We start from the raw sequence: 15936 nt of genomic DNA on the forward strand, positions 1-15936 counted from the left end.
ATCAAAAGGACTCAGCATAAGTGAGGTAGCTACCCAAAGCCCCATTTGTTTTAGATATATGGAAAATGGAACTGCAAAGTCTACCTTAGGTGGGCTTTAAGAATTAGAAAAGGGAGAGGATTGATGCAAGACAACTTTGATCTGGTACCTTTATTACCAAATCATAAAAACCTTACATGAGAATACTTAGAACCTCAAAGCAAAATTCCAGCAGGAACAACAACAAATGATTCTGGTGCACTGGGGATTTTGGATGACTCTTAAAAGTGAACAATCACTAAATGATAATTACATCTGACACTTAGAGGTAACTAGTCTAATTTTTTGAGCAAATTACCATAATCTACCACAAAACAGAATACAAAATAGCCCAACTATTTTGAGGCAGTGCATCTTCCTGACCAATTTGTGAGTATAAACAAAATCCTCCAAATGCAATAAGGCTCATCATAGTCTCAGCCCTATTTATGCCAATCACAAATTATGGCTTGCATATTGGTTATCTTTCCTAAAGGTTTTGGGGAGATTAGAGAGAAGACTCTCATGAAGTTGATGCTTTCCTACTTCAGGCTGAAAGAGGAAAATGTGTTTAGTTAACCATATCTATGATAATTGGAGAGGAGAAATACTCCTGCTCAAGAGCTGGGCACTAATGGATAAAAACATTAGCCTTTTACTTCTGGAGATGGGGACTCAGGGCCTGCTTAAACTTTTGTTAGGTTCTTCTAAGTTATGGGCCCCTTCACAGGACCTAAGGGCTATGGATGCAGATGTACTTCAGAACAAATGGCATTCTCTACTTAAGTGAGATCCAGCACTCAGCTCTTATTCAGGGTCCCCACTAATCATGACTGAGACATATTAGCCAGGCTGCAAGGCAAATCCAAAGAGCATTTATTCACAATTTAACTTCATTTAGCCATCAGCATTCATCCCTTATTTTCAGGGGCACTCCCCAAAAGGCATTAAAATTTATTATCAAAATACTTTTTACTTGATAGTGCTATGCCCAAAATGAAATAACAACTTGGGAAAGAATGATATTTAAATTGTTTTGGACAGCCATTATAGGCAAGTAATCATCATTATTTAATAGCTTCCACAATCACAAACATAATTTTGTAATAATTATTCCTAAGTAGTAATTAAATAGAAGAAATTTGCTTGCATTAGAGAGGAAGGTCTAATGCATAACATAAAAGGGAGCATAATAAAATAACAACAATAATAGGTAATATTAATATAGCACCTTAGGGTTTGAAAAATGAGAGAGAGAGAGAAAGAGGGGGGGGGGATTAGGGCCATGACACTGACATTATCTGGGAAATCTGTATACAACTCAAGATGTAAGGTCAGTGCAACATTACCATGAATGCGTGGCATTCCCCAAACACCCAAGCTTTGAACTCCCCAACCTCATAGAAATCAAGTTCTTTTGCTAATTTAATTGTTTAAAGGGTGGAGCTGTTCATTTATGTCATTAAATAGCAAAACATACTGTAAAGTTATTATTATATTTAACTGTATATACATTTATGCATTTATAAGTTACTTAACTTTTTAAAAAATCTCTACATTTCCAGCCTTTGTTTACCTCAAACTGTTTTCTATATCTAATTCCTCTGAACTTATCTTTGAAAGAGCTACTTATCAAAAGAGCCAAGAATTGAACTTGGAAAGCAAAAGTAAGCAATGGTTGAGTGGTTTGGGGATGAGCCACAGTAATCAAACCCAATTTTGAGAAATGATTGGGAGCCCTCTTCAGAATACTAGAAGCCAAGCTATAGTATCTTTCTGCTACTGTTCCTTGGCAGTTCTCCTAATCTTAGCAATGGCACCTAAAATAGGAACACCATGAGCTCAGGTTGTTCATGAAGGAGTGGTGTTAGACCTGACCCACCAGCCTATAGGAGCTTTATTTTGAGTCAAGTGGCTTAAAGTAAAACCACTGACCCACTGGTAGCTGGCAGACCTAGAATCCTGAAAGTTCCCTGAATTACCATTCACCACTAGACCTGAATAGATAAGAGATAATGCCTATGAATGCATTTTCAAATAATCCATGAAACAATTGTCAAGCAATAGTTTTTGTGTGCTTAGCAAACAAAAGAAGCTCAGAGGAAGTGGTTTTTGGCCCAAAGAGGTTTATAATCCAGTTAGAGAAACAAGACAAGACAGTATACAATTAAATCTTAAATTATGGGATATGGACTATAAGTGCTATGAGAATTCAGAGAAAGAGAAGATCAATGAAGACTGCGGAAAGCCTTGAAGGAGGTTTCATGAAGGTGACAGGACTTGAGAAATTAACACAAGTTTATCTGTTGCTTTAAGGGTTCAAACAGGAGTTTTTCACAATAACTCTATGAAGAAGATTTTAAAGAATGGTTTGGATTTATCTAGTAAAAAGGAAGGTTATTTCAGGTGAAGAGAAAAAACACGAGCAAAGGCATGTTGGTAGGCATTAGAATAATCTATTTTCAGATTAGTGAGAAGGCCAAGATGATTGTAGTGAAACATTTGTCTTGGGAAGAGGTGAGTAATTAAGGGAGATAGGTAAATAGGTGAAAGACAAGAAGGAAATCAGGAAGAAGAAGAACTCTAAAGACTAGGCAGAATAATTAAAATGATATAAGAGAATAATAATTAATAATAATAGATGACATTTGTATAATACTTTATGATTTGTGAAGTGTTATACATTGTTCTTTGACCTTTATAAGTATACCCTCAGGTGGATACTCTTCAGAGCATCTCAAAAGCTTTAGTGTGAATGTGTATATATAAACCTATATGCATGTGTACATATATGTACACATATAGCTCTTTCTGTCTATATAGCATTCTCTTTTTGTTAATGAAGAATCTGAGGCTCAGGAAGAAAATGTGGACTTATCCATGATGACACAGTAAGTAAAGGAAGTATGATTCAAATCCATATCTCACTTGACTCCAAGTTGAAGGTTTGTCACCCCATTTTACAATAGTGGCAACAGTGGGATGTGATACCGTAGAGACAATGCTGGATATAGAATCAGGGTACACTTTGGTTCATATTCTTCTCTTGGTTCTCTTTCCACTGTGATCCTAGCAAATCACAAAACATTTTTTTTTATCCTCAGTTTGGTGATCTGCAAAATGTATATACTAGACCCTGTAGTAACAACTTCATAAGCTTGTTGGAAAGTTAGGCAAGAAAATATTTTAAGGCACTTTGCAAACCCCAAAGTGCTATATAAAAAAGTAAATCAATATAGCCATTAATAAGCATTTATTAAGAATCTACTATGTGTCAGTTCTTATGCCATTTGTTGACTATACCAAGACAAAAAAAAATGAAAGCGGTATTGTCCTTGAGGAGCATACATTCCATGGAGGGAAACAACTCACACACCTATTTTCACTTCACTGCTTCCTGTTTGTCTATCATAGCAATATTCATTGTCCTGCTTGGAAAAATGCCATTTTCAAATTCTAATATATATGCAGATAGGAAAGAAAATCAAATACAATATATTTAGGTTATCTACCTTCCATCATTGTTAATTCTTTATCTGCCAGGATATAGAGAATTGCCTCTTCTCAAAAGCTCTACCTTGTATAAGATGCTAAAGGCAATGATAATTTCAACTTAAGCCTATGCAGAATGTGATAAAGAATTTCAGCTATAATTTGGGGGTGAAAATGTTCTGGAGGAAAAAGAAAAAAAGTGAACACCTTCCCAACAGAAAAGGACAAATTCTTTGGCCACTATTAGCTCTCTGGTGCACAACTTTCATTCCTTAAAAAAATATTTTTTTTAAGTTTCTTAAATCACATTGTGTCCTTAAATTATAGGTTTTGTATTAGACAGTGATCATTAGTTGAGCACTTGCTGTGTGCTAAGCTCCTTGCTCAACTCATCTTGGGAGAATAAGGTACAACTTGGTGAGACTCTATGGGACTAGGCAAAACAGCCTGGGGAGTTCATCTTTCTACCAAGAGACTAAGAAAATGGAATAAGCAGATGGGAGTGGAATGCTCTAATATAATAGGGTTGCATTCCACTCAAGGGGAACCTGAAACATCTTTTAGTAATCAGAAAGCATTATTTTAACCAGTGATTGATAATGGAATGTCATGAATTAATTGGCTATTTTTCTCATAATTTCTTAACTGTGCTCGTACTGAGTGTCTGATTAATTAAGTCCCTTCATTGCTCACTGGTATTCAAAAGGCTGTTGGATGCTTCGCAGGGGGTGCTCTGCTCAAATTCACAGCACCCTGCAACACAAAACATGCCTCTAGCCTGTGGGGAACATTTGTGGTGGAAAGAGATTGGCAAGAAAAGCAAATGAAATATACTGAACTTTAGTCAACATTTTCAAGTTTAAATGAAAGACTCCTTTCCCTCCAATCATCTGCAAGGCATTAGCACCTTAACCTTTCAGACTTGCTAATTCCTGCAAGAGAGTACTTTTCCTCTTTAGAATGCAAGGTAGTTAGAAATTTAAAGGCCTCTTCTTGATATTGACTTATCCTTGGAAACCTTTTAGAAGTCTTTTTTTTTTCTTTTTCAAGAAGCTACTTGCAGATAGGCATTATTACATAATAAGCATTTTCTTTGGGAAAACTAGTAATAAACTGAAGCAACAGTAATGAATTAGGGCTGGCTTCCTTGAGATATGCTCTGTAATTGTGCTCCAAAGTAGATTTATTGCTATTTACCTCATTGATGTAGTAAATAGGAGTCTTGCACTCAAATGGGAAAGGGGGGGAAAAGCTCATTTAATATCTGCCACTTGTAATTCAGAGGATATTGATTTTCAGTTTTAAAAGCATTTCACAAAACCAGGAAGTTGCAATAATATTTAAATCAATGTCGTTCAGATGTCTTTGCAAGGCAAACAAAGCCCTGTCAATTGAACAACCAAACCGCTGTTCAAATTAATCAGTGGGAACTTGATAAATTCCACTGATGTAGAAAATTAGCACTTTGCATGTTTCCCAGATTTTGATTTCATTTGGACGTCTGGTCATGAATTATAACCACTCTTCTCTGGCTCAAGCTATTTCACTTGAAATCCATTACTTCTAGCAGAATTATGAGTCTTGTTAGGGAAATGCTAGCTATTTCCATTTCGAGCATCTGCACTGCAGTTCTATTATTAACATTGAGCTCATTAAAAAAGGGGGAAGAATTAGATTTGTGTCTTGGTGTTGGGGGTTGGGGGAGGGACTGGAACCTCAGCGAAACAAATAAGCTCACAATGCTGCTTCCAATTGACACAGCTGTCATGTAAGCATTTGCCGCTGCTGTATAGCTTAGGGATCCTGGGCTAGGAGACCTTGTAGCCATATGTAAACAATACAGCGCTGATGACAGGTTTACAGCACCAGAGACAACTATGTGCAGCTGTTCACTCTTCATTCCTATATGGGTTACAAATGTTCCGGCTGCATATTTACAGATGCTCTGGACTGAGTCCTTATAGGAGTTCAATGAGAGCCAGTGACTTGAGTTTTATGGTCCTCAGTGCACCACTGCCTTCTGAGTCATGCTTTCGAGCTATAAACTTAAAGGAAGAACATATCTAATCTCTTGATTTTTTTTTTCTCCCTGTCTCAGTCTGTCACAGTGTTGGGTGTCTGTCTGTCTCTATGACTTCATTCCCACCTTCTGTTTCTCTCCCTCTTTCTACTTCTCTTCCTCCTCCCTTCTCCTCCAAACTATTTCTCTCGAGTTGCATTTAGGCAAAATATCTTTATGCCACTGGAGGACAGAATACAGATGCAAAGCTTGATCACCCCACTCTGCATGCCACATTGATTAGAAGGTCTCCTCAGATCATGATGGAACATTGCCATTAGGTCATTATTTACTCTTTGCCCCAGTTAATGTCATTCTTCGCTTTACAGAATCCCACCCACCCACCCCCAGCATTTATTCCAAGATGACTATGAGAGGATCAATATTGGGACCAATTAAGGTATCCTTTGGGCTTATGTTGGCAAAAGGATTACTAAGTCAGGCATTCACAAAAAGGGACTATTTATACTCGACTTATACAGGAATTCATATCTACAAGTTCATTGATACTCATTAAAAGTTGGAGTTTGGAAGCAGTGACAATGTGAGAAGTTTTCAAAAAGAGAAAAACAGAATTTCTTGACTTAAAACCAGCTATATGACACCAAATCTCTCCTTAAAAATCTTGCCCTTTCAGAATCAATATTCTACCATTGGTGTTGTGTGGCTACAAATCACAGAATGTTACTATCTCTCAGGAATTTAAAATAAGTAGACCCCAGAGAGCAAAGGAGCAAGGAATAGTAGGTATGAGCAGGCTGGGATATATTAGAGAGAGAAAGAGAGAGAGAGAGAGAGAGAGAGAGAGAGAGAGAGAGAGAGAGAGAGAGAGAGAGAGAGAGAGAGAGAGAGAGAGAGAGAGAGAGAGAGAGAGAGAGAGAGAGAGAGTTACAAAGATGAACCAAAATAAAAGGGTCAATCAAAGAAAGGTAATGTTGGGGGAAAAAAAAGCACAAGATTGGTTTGTTTGAAGAGCAAGGAATATATAATAGAAAGGTCATGTGTTCTCCTGATCTCATGATACTAAAAGAAATTAAAGAAGATTCAGCAAAATGGATGGAAATTCTATGGTTATTTATGGGAGGACATGGACAAGACCTGCACAGATTGGTCAGAATTTTAACTTCATCCTTGGAAGAAAAATCATATTAATAAGATCACAGTAGCATTTGAATATATTTATAGATGTACCAGTTAAACAAGAGAACTAAGACAATGCCAGAATTCAATTAATTAAAATCCCCAAATCTGTGGATAATCTAAAGCATCCCAATAAAAATTAAGGCAAAAATAGGTGTGAATATTATTGTCCTAATTAATTCAGATAGTTGCCTCATGTTTTTCATTGTGGGGGACAGAAAAGAAAGGCAAAAGTTGCTTTTTCCCCAGAAACTGAACCATACACACCAATTTTATTAGAGATCATCTATGATCTCTAATAAAATTAAATTACATATGAATTAAGAGCTTCTATCAGAACCCCTCGTGCCCAATCACAACCTTAGTATTAGTACACAGAATTATTATCATGTAGTTGCTACTGTAGCTATGAAGAAATGGATTTTAACCCAGAGGAAGCCACTTCCACTAATCCAGTCCCATCCAACAAGCATTTTTACATTCTTTCCACCATTAAAGTACAGTAAATTGATACTGCAACTACAGACAAGAACATTTTAAAAGGCAGAAGTTGCTTTAAAAGATCTATCAAACACACACACACATACACAGAGGAAATTGTTGTTACCCCACCAAGGGTATTCATTTCCCACTGCTCACAACAGATATGGGTTTCATGCTCATCCCTCACCATATCAGAGCTTCCAGTGGAAGAAAAGCAGAGGGAGATGTGTTATTGCCATCTTGGTTTTAAATTCTGAACACATGTTCCTATATAAACAATGGCAAAAATGCAAGCAATATACTTACTCCCATTGAATCTCTAGTTAGGTACTTTTGAAATTACATAATTCTTGCTAGCCTGGAAATCTAACCATACTTCAAACATTGTTCCTGTGGGCAAATAACTTCTAAGTTCTGAGAGACAGATTTATAAATGAGTGTTCTCAAAACAACCTGTTTATGGGTTAGAGCTTGCTTATAGTAATGTGAGTTCTCTAAACTTGGATCTATTTTAAAAAGCGTAGCCCCATAAATATTTTGGCTCCATGAAGATATTTTAAAAATAAAGGCAGGCAGTGGGAAGGGAACAAGACCTTGAAATCTATACCACCTGGATTCATAACGTGCTAAGGAATGTGTTGCAGTGGCTTGTCCCTACATCCTGGGGAGTCCAACAGGCTCTATGGAGTCTTTGTCAATCCTATAAATCATGCACAGGCATTCCACTCAATAAATACTGAAAGTTGCATGGAAAATGAATTCTTATTCAAAGAGGGTAGCTGCTCATCTCCAGGGCTTGGAGCTTGGGGAGAAATTATAAATGCCTTATAATTTTTCTTTCTTTCTCGATTGTTTCCTGTCTTCTTTCTGAACTCCACTCCCAAATTAGACACCTTGCTCTCTTCCATACCAATCATTCAATAAACACTACTAGGTGACAGGCACCTGTGTTAAGCACTGATCATACAAAGAGAGGATAAAAACAACCCCTGCCCTCAAGGAACTTACAATCTAATCAGCATGACAAGCCAATGGATATAGACAAATAAACTATACACAGAATAAATAGAAAATAGATTACAGAGGGAAGACATGAAAAATTGAGAGATTGGGAAAAAGCTTTATATAGAAAGTAGGATTTTTGCTGACAACTAAAGGAAGTCAGGAAGCAAAATGAGGAGGAGAGCAGGGGATGATGGAGGCCCATAGTACTCCTGTTTACTGGTCATCTCTGCTGGAAGGTGGAGAGAGAGACCACAATGGAGCCTTCAATCCAGACAGAGTATTTGCATTCAGGTAGGGCAATTATATTGATTTTAGATTGTATTGGAGGCCAGGACTATCATCTCCTTCTGCATCCTGTCAGTAATAGTTCAGTACATGATTGTACTTCCAGACAATAAGGTATTGGCATATAAACCTTACAGATATCAACACCACATTTCATGACTGATTTAAAGATAGTTTCATGGATTCCATAGGATTTGCTACTTAAGAAAGATGGTTGGAAGAGAACTTCTAGGCACCAGAACCTTTTGGCACTATTGGTAATAATCTGGCCATCAGGGACCATCATCTTTTCCAGAGAAAGACTAGATGCCAGAGTGGCCATCTCTTTTAACAAAGTTTCTCCTTGCTGTCACAAATGATTTTCCTCTAAGCTGTGGTAGTGAAAATTTACCATTTCTTAGGCAAGATGATTTTATGAGACAGTCCAGCAGGTCCAGAAGGAGGCTGGCATGGGGAAGAGAATAACTTTCAAAGAGGGGTTCAGTGTGGGTCATATCATCGCCAACATCCATCACAATACCAGTGGCACAACCAGAGGCATCCAGGGACCGCACGGTCTCCTTGGACTACACATACACAGCTGGGATATTGAAAGTCTCAAACATATTCTGTATCATCTTTTCTCTATTGGCTTTGGAATTCAGGTGGGCTTCTGGGAGCAACACGGAATGTTCTTCAGGGTGCGTAATTGAAAATATGTTACCCTATAAAGAGAACTACATTTTCCAGAAGCCCATTGACTTCCTGCCATTATGTACTTCCTGTAGACAGGGGATATTAGGCAAGGATATGAAGGGTCCCACCTCTTTACTTCCTGTCCCAAGCTTGGTGGTGGTAAGACGGGTGTTTGAATTGATTGATCAGCCATGGGCCCATGGTCTTTATTTTATATCTTCTTTATTCCTTGATTTCTAATGATCATTAATAAGTTTCTTAATATATAACATTTTTATTATCGAGATTTAATTTTAACTTTTACAAGGGGCCACATAGAGCTCATTGTAAGAAGTAGGAGGCCAGATCTCCAAGAGATCCCATTGGTGACAATACCATATTCAATGGGATACTACAGTTAGAAAACTTCTCTTACCTTGGACCTCATCCTCCACATAGCTGTCTTTCTGGTTTGTAACTACCATCACTCCCTGACATCTGGGGTGCCTAACAATGGAAGGAAAGACAGTCAAGAGGTGCAATCTCCTCTAAAGTCAGCTTTGTAAATGCTGGAGCCATTGTCTACTATGAGGGCAGCAATATCATCATCCATGGTGAACTTTGAAGTGGCAAGTTGAAACATTTGAGAGAGGAGATGGACCATCCCTGGAGGCAGTAGGAAAGGCAAGTGCCACTGGGTAGAAGAATTCACAGCTGTCAAATTTTATAAAGGAAAATTTTATATTTGATTGATTGATTCCCAGTAAGCTATGAAAAACATGATAGAATTAACCTTCCTATAAGGCAGTTACATTCTAGAAGCTCCTTAACACAGATTAATCTCCAGGCAGGTAGGTAGCTCAGTGGCTTGAGATTCAGACCCAAAGATGGGACATCCTAGGTGTGAATCTGGTCTCAGACATTTCCTAGCTTTGTGACCCTGAGCAAGTCACTTAACCCTAATTGCCTTGTCCTTACTGCTCTTCTGCCTTGCAAACAATAAAGATAATAAGTAAGATAACCAATAAGTAAAAAGTAAGTGGTTTTTTTTTAAATAGAGGATAATCTTCTAAGGTACCTCTCAATGGCCTCTAGTCTTTCATGTGATGCCAACCCTTGGCAGCACAAAATAACAGGCATGAGTTGCTTAATGTTCAACCTTTCCTCTACCTAGTCATCTGTTCCACAATGATCTTAGATGTATCAAAAATAGGGCTTGGATTTTTGGTAGAATTTCCCTGTCAATAATAGTTCTTTCATTATGGAAATCCCACCATATCATTGAGCTTATCATATGCCCTTGGTTAGGCACTGAGATGGAAGATCACAAAAATCTGAGTTAAAAGACACTTCAGTGTCCATCAAATTTCCTTCATACACAAAAAGAATGCTCATTATGAAATATCTGATGAGGGATTATCTAACATCTAATTAAGCAATTGCAAAGTGGGTTGGGGAGGATGCACCATCGCTCAAATCATTCCATTCTTTTTCGTATAGTTCCCAACAACAATATAACTCTAATGATGATAGTATAAATAATGATAATAGCATTTATATGGCACCTCTATTTGCCAAGCACTGGCTAGATACTTTACAAGATACTTTATTTTATCTCATTTGAACCTTACAACAATCCTTGGAAGTAGTTGTGATTATTAGCCTCATTTTATAGTTGAGGGAAATAAGCAAACAGAGGTTAAGTGACTTTCCCAAAGTCAGGCAGCTAGTAAGATCTGAGGTCGCATTTGAACTCACATCTTTTAAACTCTAGGCCTAGTGTTTTATTCACTGAACTACCTAGCTGCCTATGGACATCTTTTGAGGGTCTAATGGAGTCTGGACACTGATGGACACCATTATTCTAAATGAATTGGCCACAAATTTCAGCACATGAATATGCTTTTAATTCATAGTTTCTGTGATACATACATAGATGCAAATTGCAACCTTTCTGTCTCCTTTTCTCTAAGGCCATGCTTAAGGAAAGTAATTTGGGGAATAATTAAAGTACATCATTAATCCCTCTATAGCTAGAGAATATTTTTTTGGGGAAGGAATAATTATCCATTACACCAGTAAGAGAAAGAATATCAGATTAAGGTAATCTTTGTTTCCCTACCTGGATCTCCCAACATCTCCCTCACTCTATAACTGGGAGAAAAGATTTTCTAAACTTTAGCTCCAGTAGGGTTGAGCTTCAATGAGTAGATATGTCAAATTCCCACCACAACTTTTTTTTTTTCAAGAGTCATAGGTGCACTCTGGAATTTTTTTTTAATAAATAAGCATTTATTGAGTGCCTACTACATATCAAGCACCATATTAAATACAAAGACCAAAAGGAAACAGTCTCTACACTCAAGGATTTTACATCATATTAGAGGAGAGAACTCATAAAAATATAAGTAGGAGCTGTTATATCAGCTGAGTCAGGGGATGGACCTCTGAGAATAGCAGGACCTCATAGTTATAATCATCTAAGTGACAGGAGTTGGAATCTGCCCATATATCAGAATTTTGAGCTGTGGTTTTTGTTCAGTTTTTCAGTCCTGTCTGACTCTTCATGACCCTATTTAGGGTGTTCTTGGCAAAAATGGTGTAGTGGTTTGTCCATTCCTTCTTCAATTTCTTTTTTAGGTGAGGAAGCTGAGGCAAATAAAATTATGTGGCTTGCTCTCATTCCCAAACCTTTAAGTGTCTGAAGTTGAATTTGAACCCAGATCTTCCAGATTCTAATCCCAATGTTCTCCCCACTCATCATCCAGCTGCTCCTGTAAGTAGTGCTAGGAAATAACCAATGGAGGCTTTGTGGAAGCTATTACTACATCATTTATTTATCAGAAAGAAGGAATTTAGATTTTTTGTGAGGTGGGGTCATGAATCTTCAATATCATGGCAAAGTTGCTACTTTCTCAGAATGAGTATTTTAAAGTCCCTTTTGGGAAAGAGAATACCTTCTTTCCTCCATTTTCAACTTTATTTCTAGTGCTATTCTGAGTATTAGAGAAAGTGTAGCATATTAGTCATAAACTGACCGAGCTCCATCTGAAAAAGACAGGAAAGGAAGAGGCTGAGTAAAAGGATGTGCAAACACTATTCTGAATCCCCTAAAGATTCAATAGACACAGATGACAGAGTGGGAAATATGGCATGGGGGAAAGGTCTGGGAGAGAGGGCACCATCAGGTCTTGGTAACTTTTGAAAGAAAAGGAACAGGAACTTTGGGTTAAGTGAGGCAAGTAGCCAGGTTTCCATAGCTGTCTGAGGTGGCCTACTGTGTGAAGAGCAAAATTGTTGGACCTAGTTAAAGAAAAGAATGTCTTGAATGGCATTTGAGAGATCTTTCATGTCTTACATTTCCAGGAATACTTTCATTAGTGAGCATCAATAAGCACCATTTCTTAGTGAATAAAGCTAAGAGCAGGAAGCAAAGATGGTAAGAACAACCACCACAACCATAATAATAAATAAATCGTGCATATAGTGTCTTGAAATTTTCACAACATTTTATATTCATTGCCTTCTTTGACTCAACTTTCGAGAACAGTTTCTATTATTCTATTTTACAGGGTTCACACAAATTAAGTAATTCACCTGGGTTTGAATGTTTGATAAGTGATTGAGGCAGGATTTGAACACGGGTTTTCTTGTCTTCAAACACAAGATTATATTCACTATATCATTCTTCACAGATGGAAGAATGGATGGCACAGAACAGCATACTGCAAAAGACAGAGATAAGTTAACAGAGACTGAGAATTGATGCCGAATTAAATACAATGACCCCAGAATAACAGCATAGCAATGGAAAGTAATTTTGTCAAAGAAAGAGAGAGAGAGAGACAGAGAGAGAGAGAAAGAGAGAGACAGAGACACACACACACACACACAGAAAGAGAGAGAGAGAGAGAGAGAGAGAGAGAGAGAGAGAGAGAGAGACAGAGAGAGAGAGACAGAGAGACAGAGAGACAGAGAGACAGAGAGGCAGAGAGACAGACAGATAGACAGACAGAGACAGACAAGACAGAAAGACAGAAAAACAGACACAGAGAGAGAATGCCTAGCAGTAACCAGAGGAGAAAGGAGTAAGGTTAAACAAAGCAGAAGGGGCCCAATGTAGGTCCTTAGGGAGGGTAGGAGGGCAGTCCAATGGATGGAAAATAAGTCTTAGTAATACCTAGAAACATCCTAATTTTGTTTTTTCCCCTTGAAGTATTATCCCAGTCAGGATCAAACTGTAAGTCTGAAAAAGGATTGTAGAAAAGGAAAAAAAATATAAGAACCAATATGAATGAATTGGCCCTACCTAGAGTGCTATGTAAGAAAGGACTAGAAGTCCTTTCATGGCTTATATTCTTATAAATGCGAAGCTGTTGTCAATACTAGCTCCCCAATCAAGAAGAGTCCTTGGTTTCTGGGAAATAGCTCTAACCATAGGAATGCCTCCCCAAAATGACTCCTGTCCTTCATGGTCAGGTACTCTACCACAAAGGTTTCAATTAAACAAGAGAGAATATGACCAAAAACCTTTTGGGAAATCCAAAACAGTATTCAAGACATAAATAGTAATCAAGAAGCTTCACAGACATCTGGACAGGTATATTCAAAATAGAGTATAAACTTAAATATTGAGAAAAATGAAGTAGCATCTATAAAACTTGAAGTCCTATCAGGTTGTTAGTGAAAAGAGACATGATTAAGCATTCAGGTGGCACCATGATAGTGTTTCAAAGACCTTTACTTTTGCCAGAGTTGTGAATAACATTGAAGAAATGGAAGAAATTAAAAATCTCTCCCACATCACACGTGACGTGGGGGAGCTGGAGCAGTGTTCACTTTCAGCTTTGGAACTCTTGTCAGTGTCAAAATCAATGTGCAGCTTCCGAGGTTTTTAACTCCCAAAGCAAGAGCATCCAAATAATTTTAATTACCATAAGGTCTAGCAAAGAGTCATAAGTAATGACATGTACTTCAGAGAAAATCTGCTTTTGCCTTATATTATGCTTCACAGGATATATAGCTGTTCAGAAATCACATTTGATGCAATCTTAGTAACATTCATTTTGAAAAAGAGTTATTTGTTTTGTCTTAGATTCTGAGTTTAATTTGAAGGTTTTCTTATCCTTGTTGATACTGGTAATTTTCAGGATGCTAGAAATAATAACTATGTTTATAGCACATCTGATTTCTCTATACTGTGCTCTCCCTCTAATGGGGTCACATATTATTTAAGAATAAGAAATCTGTAGACACTTCACTATCCACAAACAAAGCTAAACATATCACATTTTCAAGAATAAATTCTAATAAATGGATGGTTTTCTATTCTTGATCTCATCCCAGATAGAGTTCAAAAGAATAAGCAACCAGAATAGTTTGAATCCTTCATAGAAGATGTGCAATATAAGATTTTAAAGGAATAAAAACTTCAGGCATATCAACCAGGAAGAAAATAATCTCAACTTTTTTAGAGTAGAAGGGAGGTTAGACTTAGAGCAAGAATGGCAAAAATCCAATACTGTGAAATTTGGCCATTGGAATCACTATCCTTTTTCCTATCATACATATGTGCACATGTGTGTACACACACTTTTATAGATTATACTTACTGGTTTTTTTAAACAATCCTGCTAATGAACATCATAGTGTGAATTATTTGTTTCTTAATAATCTATAATGAATGAAATACAAAGGGCATTGAAGTTCTAATTCCAGAGTTGTGATATCGCATTTCCAATTCTGTGATAGCAATAACAACATAGCATAAGATTTACAAAGTGTTTTCTTTATTCTACAAATCAGTCAAGTCACATTTAAGAAAGGGCCACAAATAGAGGAATAATTTTATGATGATGGAATAATGCTAACTACAAGTAAGTAATATCTGATTCCTTCCTTGCTAGTAACTGAAACTCAGGTAATATGTTAATTGAATTAAGGTTTAATTGGACAGATGGTCAGAGTTGTGAGCTCGTAAACTTATTCACAAAAAAGAGATCGGTTTTCCCCCCTAAGTTCTCCCATCCTTGTCCTAACCTCCCCTCCCCTTCCACTACATGACCACATTCATTTTCTCATTCTTTTGGTTCAGACCCTTCTGTTTTTTGTTTTGTTTTGGTCTTTACATGTGCTTATGCTGATTTCCAGGAAATCATATTTATACTATAGGCATGACAGTGACTTACTGGGGGAAGGGACCTTTCTGCTTTTAATGTTGTTTTAAATACATTATCTCATTGGCTACAACAAGTTATAAGGAAGATAGCATCAGTGCAACCCATGACTTACTGTTTCAGTGAATCTGTGACCTCCTCATTGAGGATGCTTCCTCCAATAGTACAAATTGTGATCCCATCTATTTCTTAACATCCTGTGTGGTTCTTATCTATATTTCTATAAACCCTCCACAGAGGATCAAACCAAAGTCAATGAAGGCCTTCCTTTGGGTCTAAGAGTTGCTCACATTAGGATGCATATTTCATTTTCTTCCTTTTGATAGGAGAAGCAATGAGGGCTAGCTTGGAAGTCCTGGGTTCACATCCTTCCTCAATCAAACTGGTTTTAGGAGCTGGGGAAATCACAACCTCTCAGGGCAACTCTCTAAAGCCATAGGAGCCAGAGAAGATGACAAACCTGCATTGGTAGAAGGCATTTTTCACTGAAGAGTGCCTCATTCCAGCGAAATCACAGGCATAGCCCCTATACCTTTCAACAAACCTTATTTCTGTATTACAGTGAACTGGAGGCTCAAAGTTAGAAATCTGTCTTAGTATACTATTACTTCCATGCATAGATTT

General features: G+C 37.4%; 1 pseudogene; it reads right to left on the reverse strand.

Moving 5' to 3' along the window:
- Nucleotides 1-8417: 8417 nt before the first annotated feature.
- Nucleotides 8418-9749, reverse strand: LOC107652040 (actin, cytoplasmic 1-like; annotated as a pseudogene).
- Nucleotides 9750-15936: the final 6187 nt, after the last annotated feature.

The sequence above is a fragment of the Monodelphis domestica genome, chromosome 3, assembly GCF_027887165.1.
Source record: "Monodelphis domestica isolate mMonDom1 chromosome 3, mMonDom1.pri, whole genome shotgun sequence".
Classification (NCBI taxonomy): Eukaryota; Metazoa; Chordata; class Mammalia; order Didelphimorphia; family Didelphidae; genus Monodelphis; species Monodelphis domestica.